The 16,152-nt window shown below is 33.9% G+C and overlaps 1 protein-coding gene across 1 annotated transcript in view; it reads left to right on the forward strand.

Moving 5' to 3' along the window:
- The window catches only part of LOC111087072 (iroquois-class homeodomain protein irx-3-like), an 82,200-nt gene that overhangs the window by 34,843 nt on the left and 31,205 nt on the right, over positions 1–16,152 (forward strand). The gene's annotated exons all lie outside the window — the stretch shown is intronic.

Consider the following 16,152-nt stretch of genomic DNA (forward strand, 5'->3'; position numbering starts at 1 on the left):
AGAGTTAGCGTTTGAGTCATTTAGTCAGTTACTAATTGCATGATTTAATCAGTTTGTTTGTTGCTGTCAACCAGTTAGTTCAATCTTGTAAATTTATCGAGTTATATTAGAGTTAGCGTTTGAGTCATTTAGTCAGTTACTAATTGCATGATTTAATCAGTTTGTTTGTTGCTGTCAACCAGTTAGTTCAATCTTGTAAATTTATCGAGTTATATTAGAGTTAGCGTTTGAGTCATTTAGTCAGTTACTAATTGCATGATTTAATCAGTTTGTTTGTTGCTGTCAACCAGTTAGTTCAATCTTGTAAATTTATCGAGTTATATTAGAGTTAGCGTTTGAGTCATTTAGTCAGTTACTAATTGCATGATTTAATCAGTTTGTTTGTTGCTGTCAACCAGTTAGTTCAATCTTGTAAATTTTAAAACAAGCAAAATCTCTCCGAGGATTTTCAGTAGCGTTCATTTTTCAAGAAAATTGTTGTAAGACCGAGGAAGTGGATCGGAAATGAAGAGGTATAGAAGTCGAGTCGACAAACCTGGCAGAAATGGCAAAGCAGTTACGTCACTTCTTGTTCAAAACAGCCCATTTCATCGTAGAGGTGTCTTCGATATTTCTACTATCAGAATTTAATATATTTAATGCATTAAATTTAATAATAATCTTGAATTTTGCTTCTACGGAAAACTATATTCTACATCAAGAAGTAAGAAATATCCTAAAAAATATTTTAATTACAAAATACTTCCATAATTCGGACTCAAGCGCTTATTTCAACCCTAGTATAAACTGAAAGTTAAATGGTGTGAATAAGAAAAGAGCGGGAAACTTAAACAACATCAATATCTTTTTCTCTGCATTGTACTTGAATGAAGAATAATAGGCAGATAAACAATGATTTATAATCATAAGATTTTTACATACTCAGTGTCCTCACAAAGTATTGAGAAAAACACTTGAGTGAATTCAATACGCAATTAAAATGTACACAATTGAATGTAAAAGGCATAAGTGCTCGGTTGTACATTCTAGGTAACAAAGGTGTAACATTTCAACTTTTTAAATAGAGTTATTGCACATACCCAAATTAATTCCCAAAAACGTAATGAGACACTCCAGTGTGAGGCTGATGTAAAATAGTATAGTTCAATACTTTGATTATGTTAGAGTAATGAGACATTCTAGTGTGAGGCTGGTGTCAAATAACTTAGTTCAATACTTTGAAGTGTTGTCTTTGTTGCCAAATCATAGTTGTGATTCTACGAGGCATTGAATGTATCAACCTCCCTGTTGTAGCTCTGGAAATTGAAAACCAGGCATCACGCACCATTGTACTTAACTCGAAGTTGCTGGATGGCCGTTCTTTGGTGAGCTGCAACGTCAGAAGATGGAACATATGTTATAGTGAGTGGAGACCAGGTGAATGACTCGACCATTCAAACATTTCACACTCCAGTTTTACGAAACATTAGTTCTTTTACACGTATGCTTGGAGTCATTATTGGGTTGCATGACAAAACTGCATTAAATTAAATGTCTACCATTCTTGGCTGCGTAGGTCAGCCGGTTGGATTTATAGACAGCAGAGTTCACGATACTGTTACTATCAGCAGTGAATGTCGTATAGCCCATCCTTGTTGTTGTATGCTTGTGATCACTGTATTTTTTCTTCAGACTCTGATCAGATTAAAACATATTTAGTGTATTCCTTCACAGTAAATTTTAGTGAATGCAAGTCTTGTTTTGCTATTCTTTGCATCTAGCCGTGCTACTATAGTAGTCTTGCTTCTATAGCTTGTTTCGTACAAATTGAGCACACAGTTGTATTCTCTCCTTATCCAGATACTTCCAATGCTACTAACACTTTTAAAGGATTTTTTAACGTTTAGAACAGTTTTTCTGTCATCACGGATCAATTTTCGTCTATTCTAGGTCGAATTTACGGTTAATCCAGAAGGTCTTAATTTCACCAAAACGCCATGCATTGTGGGTATAATAATGTACAATGCATCAGAAATTTCTTTATAGCCTTTTTCTTCTCTTTTTGAGTTTTCTAGTTTCTCGTGCTCTGTTAGTTTCTTCCCCATGTGTAGTAGAATAATTAAATTCAAGTTCAAATTGCATCGAAATATACAAAGTCAGTAGAGAGAGTTCCAACTGAATTTTGTATTTAAAAATATAATACAAATGGTCAATTCTTGAAAGGCTTGGGAATAAACCGTCCAACTAATCTTTTGATATGGGTTATGGAGGGTGGATAGAGATCTTCGTAACAACAAAAACTAGCTTTTGGTATTAATCTGATTTACGGTAAACGTTTTGTCGATAACTTCGACATGCCAAAGGTATGAAATGTTACGTTTCAGATAGTGGAACTTTCAATATACGTTTTGAAACTTTCCAATATTTTATTGTGGCGCTTTACATATACATGGATGCTTACGTACACTTACAGGTAAAAATTACAGCATTTAATTGGTCTACTATTTTATAACCAATTGTATCAGTTAGGGATTAGAAAATTCCTAAAGGAAAATAAAAAATGAGACATCAAAAACAAAATTAATCACATTATAGTCGAAATGACATCATTGGCTACAAAATTCGTGAAACTGTAGAGATAATAAAAGAATTTTGAGGTATCAAAACAAAATGTTTTCTCTCTTAGTAAGTCAAATTATAGAGAACTGGTTTCAGGTTTCTTCTGTTCATGCCTTGACCTGGTGTAGTAGTTATCGAGTTGGAGACCGCAAGTTTGATTCAAAAAAATATTTTCACAGTATTACCGATCGTGAATGACAGATTTTTCAAAATGACCCGAGCGTACATCATATTTATTTTCTGTCATGCTTGTTTGTACTAAGTGACCAGGTTCTACAAAATACACCGTAACTCATCAGAAAGGAAGATACAAACAGCTTATTTTCTTTTTGAGTAGGCAATGTGTACTCACTTTATCCAGTAACTTACGTAGTTTCATTTGTAACATAAAGCCAGGTTTTAAAAAAAATATTTATGATTTTTACAACTTTTTTGATATATATATAAGAGCAAGAGATAAATTTGTATAAATTCTTGGTTTTCTCCATGTTTCCATCCATTCAAAATGTTGGTTGGTATACGTCGCTCGTTTAATGAAAACTTGGCTTCAAAAGTATAGGTACCTTCCTTGTACATTTGACTTTTGATACTGTGGTCTGTTTTGTATATAAGAATATTATGCTATGTTTGTTTGTTTTAGAACAAAGCCTACTTGGGCTATCTGCTGTGTCCACCGCGGGAAATCGAACCCCGTATTTTAGCATCGTAAGTCCTTAGACTTACCGTTGTCTCATCGAGGGATAAAAATATTATGGAAGTTGGCCAGAATGTTCTTCCGTGATGAACTTGATGCAAGCTATTTACAAGATTATGAAACTTGTTTAGTGTAAGACTAAATTACAAAGCTTAATGCTTGCTGTTTACAAGATTATGAAACTTGTTTAGTGTAAGGCTAAATCACAAAGCTCAATGCTTGCTGTTTACAAGACTATGAAACTTGTTTAGTGTAATGCTAAATCACAAAGCTTGATGTTGCTGTTTACAAGACTATGAAACTTGTTTAGTGTAATGCTAAATCACAAAGCTTAATGCTTGCTGTTTACAAGATTATGAAACTTGTTTAGTGTAAGACTAAATTACAAAGGTTTCATCAACGAGTCGGTGCCAAATTTGAATATTTGGAGTTGCTATTTCTGAGAACGCCATCTTTGAAAGGTTCTATACAAGCTTGATATGTAATGAGTGAATGTAGAGAGCTTACTGACATCCTTGCAGTTATGAATAATTAGAACTTTGACAAATTGTTGTTCCGATAAAAGTTGATAATTTTCATCTTTAATCATAGCCTCCAAGTCTATTCACGCAACGTATCCTGTTAATCGTAACATGGAGCTATATATTTTAAACTTGGGTATTTTTTACACAAGTCAATATCTTAAACTAGGTGAACTTTAACGCAGGTCACTATCTTAAACTAGGTGAACTTTAACGCATGTCAGTGTCTTAAACTAGGTTAATTTTAACGCAGATCAACGTCTTAAACTAGGATAGTTTAAACATTTTTGTCACGTGTAGTCTGATGAAATTCCACGTCAACAATAAAGCGGCAACAACTATTGACCTTGAAGGAAATATATGTATAAGTAAAAGTGGACCTGTGCTTTATGCTGCGTATGCACATATTTTTAAAAGGAAATATATGTATAAGTAAAAGTGGACCTGTGCTTTATGCTGCGTATGCACATATTTTTAAAAGGAAATATGTGTATAAGTAAAAGTGGACCTGTGCTTTATGCTGCGTATGCACATATTTTTAAAAGGAAATATGTGTATAAGTAAAAGTGGACCTGTGCTTTATGCTGCGTATGCACATATTTTTAAAACACTACATGTTGTCGTTTTGTATTGTCAACTCGGCTTACCAATAACAAAGGTTGACGTTTCTGACAATGGTTCTGTTAATTGCGGGTATCAGAGATCTTTTAAGGTTTGCTCTCGGTTCGAAGATGGTTTCACAAGAAACTGTCTGTACGATTTCAGCACAGTAGATGTATACCCATTGTTACTAAAACTGTGTCGATAAAAGAAAATATAGGACGGCAACAAAACATTAACAATGTGACTCAATTCCATGGCAGAAGTAAGAGTTTTTATTTCATATTAAACCTTTTATATTAGATAACATATATTGTGTTTAAGTTTATTGTACGGATTATCCAGTCATTGAGTATTTACCTTATATTTTAGTGAAGCCACGTTTTTTTTTCTTTTCTTTTTTTACGTATTTCTAAAACGAAGTAAATTTGCACTACTGTATGAACGTTCATGTATCATTGTTTTGGCTTGGACAGGAGTTCTCTTTTAAAGATTTAGGAGATGCTTTCTACTTTATTCGGCAAAAATATTTGCATTTGTAATGCAGAAGTGTGTTTCCCAGACAAAGGGGAAATTTATGAAAACACATTTTTTGCACGACACAACACGTGTACGTTGAATTCACCAACTGTTTTACAAGATTCGTTCTTTAAAATAACCCTATACACACTATACAAACGCTAAGACTTTGTTTGTTTGTAGTTAAACACAAAGCTACACAATGGGCTGTTTGTGCTCTGCCCACGACGTGTATCAAAACTCTCTTTTTAACGTTATAAGCCTTCAAACTTACCGCTGAGCTACTAGGTATATCCGTATATGATACGTTATAAGCCTTCAGACTTACCGCTGAGTATTAGGTATATCCGTATATACCATTACCCAAGGATAGAGGGCGCATATCAAAATGTGACGAAATACGTCAACCTGTTTCTGACTCTACCTCGAGGTGCACGCTTATAGAACTATCGACTTCAAGTTTTTAATTCTTGACTATACAACTGATGAACTACAAGCAATTGAATGTAAAAAACAACAACAAATATTAGTGAAGAACAAGAATGCATGTCGATCGATCATGATATTGAAAAGAAACAAAACACGTGTTTAGCCATGCTGTTTGAAGAGCTAAATTTAGTACATGAAAACATGCATGGCATTCAGCTTATGATAACCAGTTTTACTGTCCTTAATTTAAGCAGAACAATCACTAGAAAATGTTGCTAAAGACTTGGCTGAGATATTCAGTTATACTCACTTTAATCTCTGTCCTCTGTTCTTTAGTCCTGTGGTTAGTTGTACTCATTAGTCAGTTGTGTTTTCTACATTCTGTTGTTATTTTTAGCCTTTTTTTCTTTTACTTTTCTTACTGTCTAACTTTCTCTTGTTAGCCTTCGTTATCTTCCACCCCCACCTCACTCTTCATTTCTCAGTGCTAACAGGTTCCTGGTATTTCGTGTGTTTTTTTTACTCCCCCTCACTCCAAACTTGCCTTAACGTAAATATTGAACTTGGAATGTTTGAACGTTCTTGAAGACAGTATATGTATGTGACGTCAATTATTAATTTCTGGGAAGTGGGTGGCTCTGGAGATTGAGAAACCGGTTTGTTTTTTATTCTTGTTCTCATCTATTGGCTAGTTGCCAATGTAATAAAATACAATCTTTTCAGTCAGTAAAAATGAGTAAGAAATCACTTAGGCGACATAACAAACTCGCTTGCATATAGATGTCAAATTCCTTTATATAAACACAAACATACACGTGTTTGTATATCATTCTTGCAACATTGCTTTCATTTGAAGCTATTTACTATTTTTGATTACTTTATAGTTTCCGTTTAAAACCTCAAAGGTGTATTAAAACCGTTTAATACAATTATTAATCAAAGGCCAGTATAGTTCACAGTAATGGGTGAAGTCAACAAAAAACATTCTTGACTTGAACTTATCTGCTATGTCTCTTTGTTTTAAGTTTTTATTCTTAAAAAGTAACTTGAGCGTTAATTCGTTAGATAGTTTTTAGCTATCCATATAGTTAAACTAAAGATAATACAGTTGTTTAAAAAGCTCTTTTTTAACTATAATGTTGGTTTTTTTTTTTTGTGAAGCCTTTTAAGCTATATCTCGTTTTAAAATATAATCATATTCTATCTGTTTTCGTTTATTAACAATTTGTAGTTACTGAAGTTTTCCCTAATGTGTTTTTCTCAGCGACTGAAATCTGTGCAAATACGTCAGCCATCAAAAACGCTCTGAGGTGAAAAAGGATCTTAAATATATACATGTACATAGTGTTACGTATCTGCTTGTTTGATAATTTCCCGTAAAAATTCTTTCCGAGAGACTTCAGCGATACAACAAGTCCTTTATTAATTAAACTAGTTTATTCTTTCTCGTTACACACTTTGTAATACACTTAATTTCCACAGTCACTTTAAACTTAACAACCTTTATAAACACACGCTATAATTCACAACGATTCACACACTTTACTTACGGTGCCTACTGCTCGCTTGATTCTATTATCTCAATTATCTGTCTCTATATCTATCTATCTGCCATTATTTCTCAGCTTTATTTGCCGGGCTTATATACTAAAAAAGAGGGCGCTTGGAACAGACTAGAGTTGCCAGGAAAATTCAAGATCCTTCCAGAATCTCATGACGTGTTACCAGCGTCACGTGACTTCCGTTGTCGTAACAGTAGCATGTGTTCAACCATTCGGTACGCGTATAAAGTTTAAGTAGTCTTCGCAATAATCAAGTTAAACACGTCTTTGTTAATTACAGTCATTTTCTGCAACCTTCTTGAATGATTTTAAGGTAATACTATTTTTACAAGTTACCTGAGGGTTTGTAAGGGCTGTATAGCGAATTGGAATGTAATACATTCCAAGCTTTTGAGATGTGTAAGCGTAATTTAGGTGAGGTGTGTACGACAACGCGTAGCTTCTTCTCTCGTGACTTTACTTTTGCCACTGACTGTCATTACCAGGAGGAATCTGTACATCCTAAAATGGTAAGATTTGTCAGTTTCTCTGGAGACAGTTACAATTTGTACAACATATGATGTAGCAACTGAAAGGATGTTATAGCATTAGCTCATAACAGTTTTCACTCAAATACATTAAACAATGTGCCACCTTTTACTGAGAACGAAAAGTAAAACTATTACAGAAAACCGGCTCACGTGTTTCAATCCCAATGTTTGTAACTTCTTGAAGTTTCTTCTTTTCTGTTCATATTATTTCAAAGAAATACCAACGTTTGTCAGATACTACAATTGTAGATTTGTAATAAGAAAGATTATTCTTAAGCCTTTTTTTTTAAATACAGTTGGTGATCATATTTAATGCTTATGAAACAAGGGGGAATCCTCAATAGCCTGTGAGGTACTTTGTACGGTGTTTCCTATATATCCTGTTTTAGAGGTATGTTGAGGGATCACGAGTGAAGGTGGGAAGTGTCACAACAGCGACACCGTACTTACCTATGTGCTTCATAAATAGTTACCTTGTAGTCAAATCAACAGAGAAAAATTCTAACACCTGCATTTGATGTACGACGTTTGCTTCGTGGTATGTAATCATTTGGCGTACTCTGAAATTACGTATTTTGTGTTGATTTGTTACTGAATGAAGCAACACCTTGATTTATTTGACCATATGGAATTTAAACTGATGAAAGAAGTGGTAGTCAAATGGAAAACACATGAAGGAAGACTACATAAGGTGACAGCGACAATAAAGTTTAGGAGAAGACACATTAGAGAAGGAAACTTGGAGATGACAAATTAAGATAGGGCTATAGTCCGCAGAACCAGGGTGGGGGAGCACTGGATAGGACACTGACGTAAATGTACATAAAAAGTTTGTTTCAACGCAATATCTTCTTGTGTTATCATTACAATGTAACAGTTGACACGTGTCAGTCAGTGACTTATATATCACCTGGCAGAACGCACGCGATGATTGTTTGAAGTTTGAAGGTTCTTACTGCATGACGGCTGTTCACACCACTGGGCCTAAAACACATTGTTATAACGGTTTCTGTTGTTGGGCGAGTTCTATTGGATTATGCGGTAACTTAACGTTGTAGCTAACTAAAGGTCTAACTCAACAAGTAAACATCGTTTAAACAGAAATTATGATTTCTTGCTAATTCCATATCTCGTGTACTTCGTCGCAAACACAAACTCGCTACACATTTCGCAGCTTAAGTTCTTACTTGAAGAAAAGAACTTGATTGGGGAACCAATTCAGAAACTTGATATTCTGATCGCTTTCTTTTTTTACCTACTAATATAATACTTGTACTATTTTTCTTTTTTATTATGTGAATTTAATCCTTTAAAACCATTTAAATTAAAAGAAAGCACAATTAGGACGTTTATGTGCAGCAGGCGGAAACTTTAGCATTAGGAATTGTAAGAATCAAGATAAAACTAGAACGTGTCCTCTTTTTTTTTATTAATTGGTTTGTTAGTTTTCTCCTTTCATGCTTAGGTTTTCACTACTCAACAAATAAAGTGACCCAAAATTAAACGGTTACACCATTTTTTTCTGTTGGTTATACATCAAGTTGTCAATGTCAGTATCTAAATTGAAAAAGAATAAAGAAACTGAGTAGCTAAAAAAAAATAATAAAAAAAACAAAAAAAAAAACAATTGCACTCTTCCAGAAATAATTCAATGTTGAGTGTAATGTATAAATCTTATTTGATAGTTGATGTGCCCACCTCAAGCATCGGCGAATGTTGTAGGTGAATCTAAAATCTTGTTTTGACAAAAATGGGTCAGTAGTCGTAGCTTTTATAGATGTTGGAAATTTGTTAGTATAAACAGATCGTTAATGAGCAAAAGATTTAGATGTGGCGAGTAGGTTTACCAGTGCATGCACTCATTATTGGTACTCCATCAAGTACTGATGAACGTCTCTTGCCTGGCGTAGTCTGATGTTACTTTTCATCAGAATGAAGTTATCATCCCTCTCTTTTGCCATCGTTTTTACGTCACCATGTAAAACATCAGCTCTATATTTGACACCAAAGTGTATTATTTACAAACTTAGATCACAGTACGACTAAACCACAACCATTTGGGCTCTTAATGTGCAAAAGAAGTTGAAGATAATTGGCTCAAAGTAGTTTCTATTTACATCTGTAAGTGAACAGAAAAGCTCACTTATATATTTATTATGTGCATACGTAAATTACTCCACATTGTTGCATACACAAACACATTTGGTATATATATATATAAATCCCTAACTGTTGGTGGCATACACAAACACATTTTGTGTATATATATATATATAAATCCCAACTGTTGGTGGTGTACCGAAACTGTTGGACAATTGTTGTTTGTGTAGTGTAACAATACACTGTTGCTCACCCACTGTTGGAATAGTGACCTAACACTGCTGTTCGCCTGCCGTTGGTGTAGTATAAAATGCTCACTATTGTTACAGTTGTACCGTATATTATAGTGTTGGAGTATAGCAAGCGCAATTATCATGAACCATAGTAATGGTCACCTACGCTGTTGTTGTCTTATCGAAACACTCTTGCATGTAGCACTCTCATTGTTGGCATAGTTTAGCTTAAAAAAGTGTATTGAGTGTAGCGTAGTTTTGTTTTCATTTGTTGTTGATATGTCGCTACACGATTGATGTTGGTTATAGTATGATGTTAGGACATCACACTATATCCCCACTTCTGGTGTAGAGTAGTGTAATGCTGTTACGCATCCGTTGTTGACACGATGTACCGAAAGACTGGTGAATACCTGTTGTTGATATATTCATGATAGTAATACAGAAAGAAAAAAAAGCAGTAGGATCAACAACTCTGGTAAATCACTTCCAATAAAACCCTAGCGCTTTCGATTGGTGAACCCGTCCAAAGCGCTAGATTTTCGTTGGATTTATTTGAATTTGTTGTTGGTATAGCGTGCTATAATACTCAAGTACACGTCTTTTGGAAAACAGATAAATGGATAAAGTATTTGTAAAGATGCTGTAATCAAGTAGCATAAGTATTTTAAAATATATATATTCCATTAGGAGTTGCAAGGGAGTTAACTCAGATGGTGGAAATATATTCCATTAGGAGTTGCAAGGGAGTTAACTCAGATGGTGGAAATATATTCCCTTAGGAGTTGCAAGGGAGTTAACTCAGATGGTGGAAAGCTCTTGTTGCTTCCGAGAGGTTCTGGTTTTAATTCCGGGACATGCTAATATTTATGGCTACCTAGCTATAGGGTTAGACCAGAGAATAGGTCGTCCTGTTTCTCAAAGAAGAATATGTTACCCAGGTAATTTGAGTAGTATGAAATGTGTTGTACTAGTAGTTGTTAGGAGGTTATACCTTTAGCTCATATTGTAGAGCAATTGCAAGAGATACCAGGTTCGAGCCCATGAGAGGTAAAACTAAGATTACCACAAAAAAAAACTGTAATAGTAACAGTGGTGTAACAGTTTCCAGTTGATCAAAGTGTTTTATTGTCTTTATGGAAATCAACGATTTCCAAAATCCTTTTGAACTTTCATCATAAGGAACGTCTTGTATTTTTGATGCAATATTAACTTCATGTCTTTTTTTCATTGATGCATGATTGACTGGTATTGAGGTTAAATCCTTTCAACAACTTTGTACCATATTAACCAAAACTACACGTTCAAAAGTCGAAGACACACATGCTTATATCCTCGAGCTTTGAACAGAAAAGGTTATTGACTTTGTGAAACAAATGTAAGAGAAGCCTGCTAACCAGTGGATGAAAATATATTAGGGATTGCATTGTAAACAACTGTTATGTCAGCGACTGGATCACACAATTACTATCTAGAGAAGTTTCTAGTTCCAGATTTTAACCACTAACAAATAACAAGTTTACAGTTCTTAGCATAAGTGATACTCTTATTTTATTTTCTACATTTGCGGGATAACACCAATAAACACATACACGTAAAATTTTCCATCTTCACACACACTGTTAATTGTAATAGCTGCAAAATGTATCTTTTAACTAATAAACTTCAATAAATTCTTCCAAACATCAGCTGCAGAAGATGCTCGAGAGAGTGACGTGTAATAGTAACAACGTTTGAATAACATGTGCATAATGCTGTTAGCCCTCACATTACCGACTTGTTTTGGTACCGTTTACTACCGGCCGTATAGGTATGTTGCGTCATATTGAGTAATAGTATTTTGCTTGTAACGACACTCAGTGTAAAGAACAGTCCAAATATTAGTAGGATTAATAGCAATACTGGTGATGTTTACGTTTACATTCTTTTGTGACTCTTACGTATCCAACAAATTCATGGACCCACAAGCAATTTGGTGCTTATATAATACAGTAAAGTGTGTTTAAAAAGTTGATGGAATGTGGTTTCCATCGCTAGTTCTAGGGTTAAACTCACTTAAGTTTTCCTTTCTTATAGTTTTATCCGTCCAAACATTATTATTAACATTTTGAAATTCCTCGCGACTCCAACATTTGTGAAAGTGCAGTAGTATTTTTATTGACCGCTCTGGACAAACATCCGGTACTTCTAACAGCAGTCACATTCATAAAAGTAGGAATGCTCATAACATGTTTGAATCGCTGGTAAACGTACATTGATGTGGAATGCAAGCTATATTAGTTTCGTCGACGATGATGTGATTTTCAGACTTTTTCAAACGTTTCAAAAAAAAGTAAACTGTTTGGTTAAGTACGAAAAGATTGCCATCTTTGAAACATTACAACGTCTCGCGTGGTGATTGACAAAACTGATGTATATTGTTCCAATTTGTCGGATGTTGTGAAAGAGCTTCTAATAGTTACGCTTCACACGCATGAAAGTTTTATAATTATATAAAAAGGGCTGCCATTTACTGCTTTTTTAAAAGTATGGTACTTGTATTTTGGATATTCTAGTTCCCAAAATGTTTTCTAGCTTTTTTTTTTGTCCTCATAATATAAAATGTCTTATATATATCATTTTTTTTCAATATTTAGTCCAGGTTCTTTCGCAATTTTTTTTAAAATTGATTTTTGTTGTTTTTGACTGGTATTAGGCCTATCTAAAAAAATATGTAGCCTATACTGAAGTGTTTGTGTGTGCTTGGCTCTTCTTTCATACGTAGCTTTTGAGAAGTATAAACAAAAAGAGGGACATACAGATGCACCAATACGCAATTCTAAATCAATTTCATTGGTACAAAGTCTTCTAAAGGTAATAATTCTTGGTACTGTAATGGATATATTTATTATATGGGAGCTTCGAACAAGTTTGATTGTATTTTTGTCTTCTTTTTTAGTATTTACAAACTTGGTAAACTTTTCCTGAAAAAAACAGAACGACGATATTGCGTACACCAATACATATTTTGAATATGCTTACCAATGCTCTCAACTGGTAAATGTAAGCGAACCGTGTGTGCTAATGTTAATCAATGTGAAGTTGTAGTTTTATACTGAATTATTCAGTGTGGCTGTAGGATAATTTTTAAACATAATTTGCAGATTATATTGTACAGTAAACGAAAAGTCAACATTAAATATTAAAACAACACGAAAAGTCAGTGTGAAATATTGATGTAACCACCAACACGAACACGAAAGAATGAAATACTCTGAATAAAACGTATGTTTAGATTATCTTTCATTTCTATCACACCACAGTGGAAAAACAACAAAACATGTTTTCATACTAGTAAGTTTTTTGTTCCTGCCAGACAAAAATCTTGTTATATATGTCATTCGTTGGAGTACAGATGTGTGAGTAAATGTATTTTAAATATCTTAATTGCATAAAAATTCAGAAAGTTTCTATAGTGATATTTTGTTTTAGTTGGTAATTGTTCGATTATTATTACTGGTGTCAGATGTTTAAATGTTCTGTTAAGTTTTATTGACGTTTGACCATCTTGCGTTATTGTCTTGACCATTTTAAACAAAACAGAATTAAATTAATTTAAATGAGCAGTTTTGATAACACACACCTTCCTTCGCGATGCTAATATAGCGAAACCTGGATATGTAGGACTATCCAGTATACGTATTTGTGTTTTTCACAAAGAAAAAAATCAAAGCACAAAAATGTAAAATACAATCTTTAATGTCAAAAACATAATCAAGGTATTAACACAACAGAAACAAAACAAGGTCAAGTGGCTGTGTTGGAGAGAGGGGTGTAGAGAGGAACATTTATTGGTTATCTATCACCTATCCTGTATGAAACCTTCCTCCGTTAAGGTAAAAGAAAGAAAAAAATAAACTATAAAATACAAGAACCCCATAATGTAAAGTTAAAGCAAAGTCTAGCTATACACTTCAACAACAACAACTTTAGCAGATTCTAAAAGTTTCTAAAATTACCTAAAATCTCTATCTAAAGTTTTTACAAAGTCTGTCTAACAGGAGAAAGCCTGGCTTCAAATACCAAAATACAAACTACATCAACAAATTTAGGTTTCTCACGTCGCGCACCTCGGTCACGTGACTTTGAACCATTCACGCTCGAATGTAGGAAAATAATAACCCCTCTCCATTACACAAATCGCCGACAGAAGAGACAGCTGTTTATTTCGGGACATCACGAGTGAAGTCGCAGCTGTTTTTCCGACAAGGAAACACGCTTTATAACCAAATAGTTGATCCTAGTCCCATGTACAGCTAAAGTAATGAAAAGTTTAATTATTTATTTAAGCAACTCTCTGTAAAACCGAAAGAGTGCGTGTGTGTTTTTTTTTCTTATAGAAAAGCCACATCGAGCCATCTTCTATGTGGAATCGAACCCCTGGTTTTATCATTGAAAATCTAAAGACTTATCGCTGTCTCACTGGGGGACAAAACTGAAATAAAAAAGAAAATTCGAAAACTATACGTATCAACCAAGGGGGTAACAAACACATAGCACATCCTTTAGCTCAGCTATATGTTAACTTTTTACTGGATGTCAGTCTTCCCAGTATTACAGATGCGTTGTTAGAAAAATAGCTCCGTCAGACGACCTTGAGTTTAAAGTTGATAGTAAATCTACATTCGTGAGGTTTATATTCGAAGTTTTTAATTCCTTGAATGGAATTGCTTTAAGTTTCCACTTAACGTAAACCGTGTTCTAGTACTAGCAACAATGTAGCACAGCCTAAAATCGTAAATAAATAAAAAAAACACTTTCAAAGTGAGAAACTTATAATAGCCGAGAACAGCCACGTTAAGAAGTAGAAAGTCTATTTAAACCATAAGTACCAGAACAAGCAGATGAATATTTATTCTATGTTTGGATGACAGTAAGCTCTTACCATTCCTTTATACGTATACACAGCACCACGAGAAAATAGACAAGAATATTGTTAAAGAAGCTAAAAAATTGCATTGTGTTATTTTATATAGCAAAAAATGAGACGAGACATATATACAACTTTTTGGTTGGTATCAGGGTTTATTTTAGCATTGTACTACAGCGTATAGAGAAACGATATACTGATTAATTTATTGTAATATTACAAGTTTACAGTATTGTTCACACACACGTGTTATTTGTGTATATATATTGTAGGAGATTTGTTAGCATTATGATTTTTTTTCATACATTGCTAAAGTCTTCATGGTGTTTATAGGTTCTTGAAAATTAAAGAGAAGTGTGAGCTTTTTCTCCATAACCAGTTATGTCATCTTGCCCCCTGGTGGGCCAGTGGTAAGTCTTCGGATTTACAACGCTAGAATCAGGGGTTCGATTCACTTCGGTGGACACAGCAGATAGCCCGATGTGGCTTTGCTATAAGAAAAACTCACACACACACACACTTTTTTCCATTTTACTAAAATACCAATTAGGAGGAAAACTGGTTTCAAGGAACACCTTGTAGATGACTCTTACGTCAAACATTACAATGTATGTTTGTACGTGTGTGTGTGTGTCAAACATTACAATGTATGTTTGAACGTGTGTGTGTATATATATATATATATATATATATATCTGTAGGTTAGAGTACGTTACGATCGTGAGAAGGTAAGAAATTTGTGTAGATTTGTAATTTTGTATTGTATACGGATGGACAACACCGTTCTTTCTTTGTTTATCAATTACCACCAACTGTTGAAAACAAAATAAACACATATAGGTTTCTTCAAATTAATAGTTATATTTTACCATAAGCCTGACGACTGCAGTGTAGGAGTAGAAAGCCTTTTTACAAATTACTGACTGTTTTTTAATTTCGAACATGTAGAGACCACACAATATGTTATATAAAATAATATGAATTAAGTATATGCACAATTTGACTATTTTTTGAGAGGCAAATTACATACCCAGCTCTGCCCTTGATGAAAGCCCGACAGATCTGTTGAAAAGTGAACTCTTAGTCCATAATGGGCTTTCTTTTTGAAGTTCTTGTAATGTACTTTAAATGTCTTTCCTTAAAAGTTTTACAAGATATTTTGATGAGGCTGCACTCCTCTAGCTTTTATTCTTTGAAAACGCGGTTTTCTTTCCTTTTTGTATTTAAAGTTTCCGATTCTAAGTAGGTTTCAAAGAATTGATCCAAACAGTTCTCTCTGTTTGGTGGCACAGAACTATATCATAGCATCTTTCCTTTTTGTATTTAAAGTTTCCGATTCTAAGTAGGTTTCAAAGAATTGATCCAAACAGTTCTCTCTGTTTGGTGGCACAGAACTATATTATAGCATCTTTCCTTTTTGTATTTAAAGTTTCCGATTCTAAGTAGGTTTCAAAGAA

The sequence above is a fragment of the Limulus polyphemus genome, unplaced genomic scaffold (assembly GCF_000517525.1).
Source record: "Limulus polyphemus unplaced genomic scaffold, Limulus_polyphemus-2.1.2 Scaffold1707, whole genome shotgun sequence".
Taxonomy (NCBI): domain Eukaryota; kingdom Metazoa; phylum Arthropoda; class Merostomata; order Xiphosura; family Limulidae; genus Limulus; species Limulus polyphemus.